Raw genomic sequence first — 9168 nt, 5'->3', positions numbered from 1 at the left:
TGGGGCCTGAACTCTGGGCCTGGGCGCTGTCCCTCAGCTCTTCAGCTCAAGGCTAGCACTCTACCACTTGAGCCACAGCGCCACTTCCGGCTTTTTTTTTCTTTTTGCTTATGTGGTACTGGGGAATCGAACCCAGGGCCTCAGGCATGCAAGGCAAGTGCTCTACCACTGAGCCACTTCCCAGCCCCAACATTGCATTTGTCTATCCTAGATATTAGTTGGAAGGGGAGAGCCTGTCTTTTGGATAATATACTCTTACAAATATTTCTCATACTGAGAAAAAAAACCGCCAAATGCATGCTACTAAAATGATAAAACACACAAAATTGTAGAACAAACCAAGCCCCAAGTCCTGGATTTTCTATTGCAAATTTTTTACAAATGAGAAATGTATACCTTTATCTTCAGCCACTTTTGTTTTTACTAACATTGGAGTCTAATCCTAATTGCAATGACAAAATCGAAATAATCAAATTATATATGATTTAAGAAAAAAATAAAAATTAATACTGATTAAAATATAAGGTCTCCTATATTATCAAGTATAACATATTTTCTCTTATACACAGAAGCTAGATCAAAAAAAATCAGGATATGATCAATTATAGGACTCCAGTCATTCACAAACAGTGAGACCAGAGGAGAATATTTTTAGGGGAGGAACACAAAGGCACAATGCCTATGTGCCTCTGATTATATAAAATAATATTTATCAGCTGGATGCTGATGGCTCATGCCCATAATCCTAGCTACTCAGGAGGCTCAGATCTGAGTATCTCAGTTAGAAGCCAGCCAGGGCAGGAAAGTCGGTGAGACTCTTATCTCCAATAAACTACTCACAGAAAGCCAGAAGTGCTGCTGTAGTTCAAAGCAGCTTAGGATAGCACACAGGCTCTGAGTTCAAGCCCCAGGACTGGCAAAAATAAAATGAAATAATAGTAGTAATAATAATAATATTTATTGAACTGAACTCCAGGAAATGGAAACAAGAGGGTTTTTTTCTTTTCTTTTCTTTTTTTTGTTCATTTGTCTGTCTTTGGAAGGTTAGGGGGAAGGGGGAAGGGGGGCACAGGGTGAACAAATGCAGCAGTGCTACTCACTAGTCATTATGTTGAAAATGAACTATACAACTTGTGGGTGGAGATGGGAGGAAAAAACTGGGAAAGAGAGAAGGAAGGTGACATTGACCAAAAGGAAATGTACTCATGACATGACTTATGTAACTGTAACCCCTCTGGATATCAGCTTTATAATAACAATAAAAAATAAAAATATGAATAAATATAAATGTAAAAAAAGAAAAAAATGCTGAACTGGAGGCATGGCTCAAATGGTATAAATCATAGCCCTGAGCAAAAAAGCCAAGTAAGATTTCATGGCCCTGAGTTCAAGCCTCATTACCAGTAGGAAGAGAGAGAAAGAGGAGGGAAAAAAAAGGAAAAGAAGGATAATACACCTGGATATGCCTGTAATCTAGCACTGAAGCTGAGGCTTCATGAGTTTGAGGCCAGTGTGGGCATAAAGAACTTTAGCTCTTTATTTAGCTCTTCCACTGAGCTAAATCCCTAACCCCTCCTGTTTCATTTTGAAGCAAATTCCAAGTAGCCCATAATTCAATCTATAAATATCTCAGTTGATCATGTGGACAGGCCCCTTGTCATGAAGGAAACTCTTTTGGTTCTAGCTGACCTTGCAGAGATCAAATGTCTAGCTGCATCCACCAGATTCCACTTCTGGAGTTCAGCAAACTGTAGCTTCTCCATCCCTGCTGTGTGGCCCGCTCACCAACTTGCAGTCTCAATCTAGTGAGCAAATAGGATCATAGTGTTTGAACATGGTTGTAGCTTAAACTTAAAAGACCAACTTGCAAGGAAGAGGGGAGATGGTATTATTAGCCTCAAGTGTTTTTAAAATATATTAACTCTATGGTTCATTTATGTTTTCCAAATAAAATAGAGGGTGTTGTTCTGTTTTTGTCAGCTATGAGGCTTGAGCTCAGGGCCTGGCCCTCCGTTTTTTTGGCTTTCTGCTGGTTAATTAGAGATAAGAGTGTTTGGGTTTTTTAAATACCGTGGGGTAGTTTGAACTTTGATCCTCAGATGTCAATCTTCTAAGTAGCTAGGATTACAGGTGTGAACACCTGCACTTGGCCCCCCATCCATTTTTTTTTCTTTTTGAGACACTGTAAAATCAATGAAGGGCTTTATGGCCCACACCAGTGGTACGCACACTTAAAGACTCTCTTTTGGTGAGGTATTTTAAAATGTTTAGAAAGTATATAGTACTTGCAAAGGTAGACCTTAAGTTTTTGAATCTCCTTGGTTTCATTTCATCTCCTCCTCTCAGCTTGAGATAATGCCCCTAGGGAACTGCCCCTGGATGACCCATCAGGTTCTTCTGACAGCTGGGTTACTTACCTGTGATAGTTAACAGTTTCTAAGTGCTCAGCTAGGAGTGATAGAAATATGAATGCAAGCCAACAGGCAATGTTTCTTTCTTGTTTTAAATCAGCCTTCAGCCTTTTCTTTCTCCCCACCCACTGCCTGCCTGAGTCAGTGTACATGAACCCTCCTCTCATAGATATTTCTGTCTTGATCGCCCACAACACAGTTTCCCTACACTGCAAGAAAACAATAAAGGGAACTGGTAAACAAATACTTCTGCTGGTGACTTGCTTATGAATTGAAACAGGGCCTCTATTAAAGGTGACACATACTATTTTCCAAACATTTTTTTTAAGTTAGGCACTTGTTATATAGCCTAGGCTGACCTCAATCTTATAATCCTCCTGCCTCAGCCTGAGTGCTGGGATTACAGAGATGTATTACCATCCTAGTTTCAGATCTACCCTATTTTGTCTTTGCAAGGTACGAGACAGTACGTGGAAAAGGGCTGTTATGCCAAGCATGCAGTTACACTTTTGTAATCTTGATTCTTGACCTTCACAGAGGTTTATTTTTTGAGTTTGAGGTTAGTTTGAGGATCAGCAAAACCTTTTCTCAGTCAAACAAAAAATTTTTTTGGTTTGGTTCCCTAGGTTAAGATAAAAAGATTAGGGATGTGCAAACGTTCTGTGCTTTCTGTAAGCATCAACTTAATAGATCTGTGTCAACTACTCTCAAAGATGTGCTTATTCTCTCTCCCCATTCACTGACTCATTTTTTTTCTTTTCTTTTCTTCCTTTTTTCTCTTTTCTTTTTGTGGCTAGTCCTGGGGCTTGATGTTATAGCCAGGATGCTATCCCTTAGCTTTTCCACTCAAGGCTGGCTCTCTATCACTATAGCCACATCTCCACTTCCAGCTTTTTGATGGTTAATTAGAGAAAGGAGTCTCATAGACTTCCCTGCCCTGGCTGGCTTTGAATTATAATCCTCAGATCTCAGCCTCCTAGGTAGCAAGAATTATAGATGTGAGCCATAGGCTCCCAGCTTATGTTTCAGGACTTTTTCTACATATCTACTACTTTATTTCCTCTGACCTTCTATATATACACACACACACACACACACACACACACATTTTGTTCTCTATCTCTTCATTAGATGTAGTAAATAAGATTCTGTACCAGAATGGTCAAGGGAGAACCAACCCCATCTCAGTTCTGTGACAACCCATTCTTCTGGACTATCTATAGCTGTTCTACAGGATTTCCATCATCAGAGATTTAGATTTTATTTTCCATGTGAGGATAGTGTGGTCTGTTCTCACGGGAGGAAGAAACTAGATTAAAAACAATTAGGGGATACATTTTTAAATATATTAAATTTTGTAGTATATGGCCCCATATATACTAAGTGTTGTACTACTGAGCTACATTTCACCCTCCCCTCAGTACAAATAGAATACCATTTAAAGGATTAATGTTCTAAGAGAATTCCACACTATCAGACCAATCTCTGCCAAACAAATTTATATAGCTTTGGTGAATTTTTTTTTCTGGCTTAATTTTTTCTTTTTTTGGTAGATTATGGAGCTTGAACTCTAGGTCTGGGCACTGTCCCTCAGCTCTTCAGCTCAAGGCTAGTGCTCTACCACTTTGAGCTACAGCAACACGGTGGTTTTCTGGTGGTTAATTGGAGATGAGAATCTCTTGGACCTTCCTGCCTGGGCTAGCTTTGAACCTCAATCCTCAGATCTCAGCCTCCTGAGTAGCTAGAATTACAGGAGTAAGCCACAGGTGCCCAGGTTTCTGCTTATTTTTTAAAAGTCTGATTGTTTTGAAAGACAACTATACCTGCTCTTGTCAACTTACAAAAATAAAGGCACTAGGGCTGGGAAGGTGGCTTAGTGGAGTGCTTGTCTAGCATGCATGAAGCCCTGGGTTCGATTCCTCCACACCACATAAATAAAAAAAGCCAGAAGTGATGCTGTGGCAAGTGGTAGGTAGAGTGCTAGCCTTAGCTGAAGAGCTGAGGGACAGCGCCCAGGCCCAGAGTTCAGGCCCAGTGACAAAAAACAACAAAAACAAAAAACATTAAGGGCCAGATACTGTTCTTAGTAATTTATATGCTACGTCATTTAAACTTCACAACAATTACAGAAAGGTAAGTTTATTGTTTAAGTGGAGAAAATGAATAGAGAAGACAAGGAAAATGTACGCTTCAAATCTGCTCCTTTAGTCTTCGTAGGTATTTATTATCAATAGGCAAAACAAAGGACTGGGGAAGGTTTACACTTCCTATGGGCAAAACTCTGGGGTTAGTTCCCAGACAACAGTTAAAACAAAGCAACCAAGAACTCTTCTGGGTTTTTTTTTTTTTGGTTTTTGGTTTATTGGAGATAAGAGTCTCCCTGGGAGCATGGTGGGGAGGGGGGAGAGATGGGAAGGGGTAGGAAGGGGAAACAAAGGAGGAGGCAACAATGCTTGATAAGATATGTACTCATTTTTTTGGGGGGGGGTCTGGTTGTGGGGCCTGAACTCTGGGCCTGGGCGCTGTCCCTCAGCTCTTCAGCTCAAGGCTAGCGCTCTACCACTTGAGCCACAGCACCACTTCCGGCTTTTTTCTTTTTGCTTATGTGATGCTAGGGAATCGAACCCAGGGCCTCAGGCATGCAAGGTAAGTGCTCTACCACTGAGCCACCTTCCCAGCCCCTGTACTCATTATCTTGCCCATGTAATTTAACTCCTCTGTACAGTATTTTCACAAAAAAAAAAAAATCATTAAAAAAAAAATCTCATGGAGTTTGCTGCCAGGGCTGGCTTTGAACAGCAATCTTCAGATCTTAGTCTCCTAAACCACCTGCACCAGGCTGAACTCTTCTGTTTATGCTTTTTAAATTCTTGTTCTTCAGTATCTTTTGCTCTAAAAGATTAGATTTCATAAAAAAAATTAGTTGACATTGGGCTCTGGTGGCTCACGCCTGTAATCCTAGTTACTCAGGAGGCTGAGATCTGAGGATCCTGGTTCAAAACCAGCCCAGGCAGGAAAGGCTGTGAGACTCCTTTCCAATAAACCGCTCAGAAAACAGGAAGTAGTGCTGCGGCTCAAGTGGTAGAGTGCTCGCCTTGGGCTGAACAGCTGAGCAACCAACCAAAAAAAAAAAAAAGTTGACATTTAAATGCAGGTTCCAAAGTCCTAGCACCAATTTAGCTTGCATCTCTAGGGAAAGGGCTTCAGAAATGTTTTGTTCTTTTAGCCAGCACTCAAGGTGACTTGAAGGCAGGTGGCACTTTGACAAACATTGTACATGTGGCAGTTTTGTATTTACTGAAGTTGGCCACAACCAAAACTTTCATCATACACCCTGCTAGTTTTGAGAACGTTGCCATGTTTCAAGAGGTTGACTCCATCCATGACCTTTACACTTGAAACTGGGTGAGCTTTTGTGGCTGGTTGACTAATAGATTATGATGTTTATTTTATTTTTTGTCGGTTGTGGGCTTGAACTCTGGGCCTGGGCGCTGTCCCTCAGCTCTTCAGCTCAAGGTTAGCCCTCTATTGAGCCACAGCACCACTTCCGGCTTTTTCTGCTTATGTGGTGCTGAAGAATCGAACCCAGGGCCTCATGCATGTAAGGCAAGCACTCTACCACTGAGCCACCTTTCCAGCCCATGATGTTGTGTTTAAAAAACAGGGCACTGCTGTGGTTCATGCATATAATTCTAACTCAGGAGGCTGAGATTCTAGGATCATGGTTTAAAGCCAGCCCAAGCAGACAACTCAGAGGACCTCTTTCCAAACAACCAGAAAAATGCCAGAACTGGAGGTTTGGTTCAAGTGGTAGAGAGCCAGATATGAGTAAACAAGGCCCAGTACTGGAACACATATACACACATGTGCTTAAAAAGATGTTTTTTTCTGAATAGCACTATTAAGCTCATGAATTAATTAAAACCAGGAGAAAAGCTTGGCCTATCTGCCTTTATTTTTATTTTATTTTATTGCCATTCCTGAGCCTTGAACTCAAGGATGGGGCACTGTCCGAGAGCCTCTCTGTGCTCAAGGATACCACTCTACCACTTGAGCCACAGTGCCACTTCTAGCTTTTTCTGTTTATGTAGTACTGAGGAAATGAACCCAAGGCTTTATGCATGCTAGGCAAGCACTCTACCACTAAGCTACATTCTCAGCCCTCTGCCCTTTATTTTGTATGTCTTTGCTCTAAGTCATTCTCTGCAGCCACCTGACAATCACCCTGGGTTCCAAGAACATTACTAACATCTTTATGACTAGGGACTACTCCCAAGGAACAATAGAGCTTCTTCAGGACAGAACATCCACCAGATAATGGTGACTCCTGATCAGGGATGACAGGATAACAAGTTCTCCAGAACCCCTCCCAAAACAAGGACTAAAATTATGATCAACGAGGCCACACCTGGGACTGGAAGTACTTAGTCATTAGGAATACCTTTTGCTCCCTGCCCTCATTTCTTTGTCTATAAAACCTAAAGTTTATGTCTACATCTTAGAAGACAGCTGAGCATGTCTGAAGAAAGGTTAAAGTACTGTCTGCCCATGGCATGCCTGGGCCTTTGAATGTCCTTTCTCTATCTCTCACCATGCATATTTATTTGGCATGTTGGAGTAAGTGGCAAGAACAGACACATAATTCCCAGAGTTTGGGTGTGGAGTCTTAATGTGATACTATGTGGCTTCCACCAATCAAAAGAGGCAAATTCAGCTCCTACTTTTTCTATTAGAACACTCACTCTTGGAACCCAGACATCATGCAGTGGAGAAGGCCATGACCCAGGGTGAAACCCGCTTGGAGATAACAGCCAAGACCAACTTGAGACATTTTGGCCTGAGTCAAGCAGCCTAGACTAAGGCATGGAGTCTTCATTGTCAAGACCTGCCCAAATTGTTGGTTTGCATGCTTCTAACCCAACAGTCACTCTCTCACCTGGCCCCTAAATATTCTGAAAATATCTTTGTGCAGCTCATTTATCTTTTTAGGTTCTTCTAGTCACTAAACCGCTCATTGCAGACTTCTGGTGGTTTACAGTTCTTATTCTCAAATTTTCATGATCACATGTGAGCTTTAGTTTTTAATTTTAAAGGAACTGGGAATAATAGATATAAATGCTTATGTTTATAATCAAATTGGATAATCCATGTAGTCTTTTAGTAATGTGCAGAGTAGCAGATGTTTTTTTACTATTCTTAGGTTTCCTGAATTCATACATTCATGTTCTTAGTTTCTCCCTGCCTCCCCTCTTGAGGCTTAACTCAGATCCTCCCACTTTCAGCTTTATCCACTCACCACCTGAGCATCTACCATTTGGCCTTCAACCTCTTGAGCCATGCCCCACTTCTGTCTTTTGCTAGCAATATGGAGTTAAGAGTCTCAAAGATTTGACTGTTGAGTCTGGTTTTAAACCATGATCCTCAGATCTCAGCCTCCTGAGTAGCTAGGATTATAGGTGTGAGACACTGTCTTCTGGCTCCTAGTTTTTTTCTTTAATATATTTTTTCCATTTTTCACAGGCTATTTCTTATGCTTGGTAGGCTCTCCTCTACCATCAATAGTCTTTTATCATTTAGGATTTCTTTTAAAATGAATTCTAAAACAGTTTAGTGCCTATCAAGTTCAAATAGCTCCTTGGAAGAGCCTCTATTATGGTCCTTAACACAATGGTTTATAATTGTCTCCTTCCTACCCTGGATTGTAAGTGCCCGGAAGACATGGCTTTTTGTTTTCTTACTCCCTAACACGGCAACTTGATACCTTGATACGTATCCATTCATTCACTCACTCACAGGTCAGCTGAATAACTATACCGAGATACTGTGGTTAAATGGTTAAGGCCTAGGTCTTGGCAGACCTGTCTGGGAACAAAACCGCTCCCCTTTCTTCTGCTACAGCCTTAGAAAGACTTAGAACTCTCAAGCCTTATGTTAATAGTAAACACCTTAACACTTGTGAAGACGAAGTAAAATGCCTGTAAGAAGCAAAACGTCTCACAATCAACTCTGAGGATGAAATGTTTTCCCAACAGTCTCATCACTGGGCACCCCCTACCCCCACTCTATCCTTCTTTAGTCCTCTCCACCCCCACACTCCGTGGGTAAGCCCACTTGTAGAGATTACTCTGCGTTCTCTAATCTTCTGCAGGGTCAGCCAGCAACTCTTGCGTCTCAGCTTCTAAGTTGGGGACCGTGGCCCGCTCCAAATCCTTTTCCTTCAGCCTACCCTAGGCCTAGGGTGTGCCAGAGAAGCACGACTTCTGTGCAATTTTAACATTAGGACTCCCTCGCCTAGGCTTTGGGTAACGAGCGAGACCCGGAGTTGGAAGCTTTTGCCCAGGGGCCGATCTCGACCCGGCTAGGAGGTAAGAGCCCGCGCGACCGCAGCGAGCTGCGAGTTTCGCAGGGCCCGTCTGGTCCGCGCGCCCGGCAGGCTCAGTTGAATGAACAAACCAACCAATGAACGAGCTTCTTTGGCTCGGCCTCTGTGACGTCACGCAATCACGCGGGTGGGGGCCTCACTTAATAAGGGACCAACGTGCGCGGGCTGGCCAGTCCCACCTTGGCGCGCACGCTGGGCCGCGGGCGCCGGAGCTCGCTCCACCCGGCGCCGCCTCCCTTTCCCCTTCCCCCCTCCCCCCCACCCCGCCCCCTTCCAAGTGCCTGCCCCGCCGCGGCGCGTCACTTCCGCTAATCCTCCTCTGGGGTGGGGGCGGGGAGCGCGGGGGAGGGGGCCAGGTCTGAGGGAAACCCATCC

Source organism: Dipodomys ordii, unplaced genomic scaffold (genome assembly GCF_000151885.1).
Source record: "Dipodomys ordii isolate 6190 unplaced genomic scaffold, Dord_2.0 Scaffold3, whole genome shotgun sequence".
Lineage (NCBI taxonomy): Eukaryota > Metazoa > Chordata > Mammalia > Rodentia > Heteromyidae > Dipodomys > Dipodomys ordii.
The sequence above is the reverse complement of the archived record's forward strand: the minus strand, read 5'-3'. Positions refer to the sequence as shown.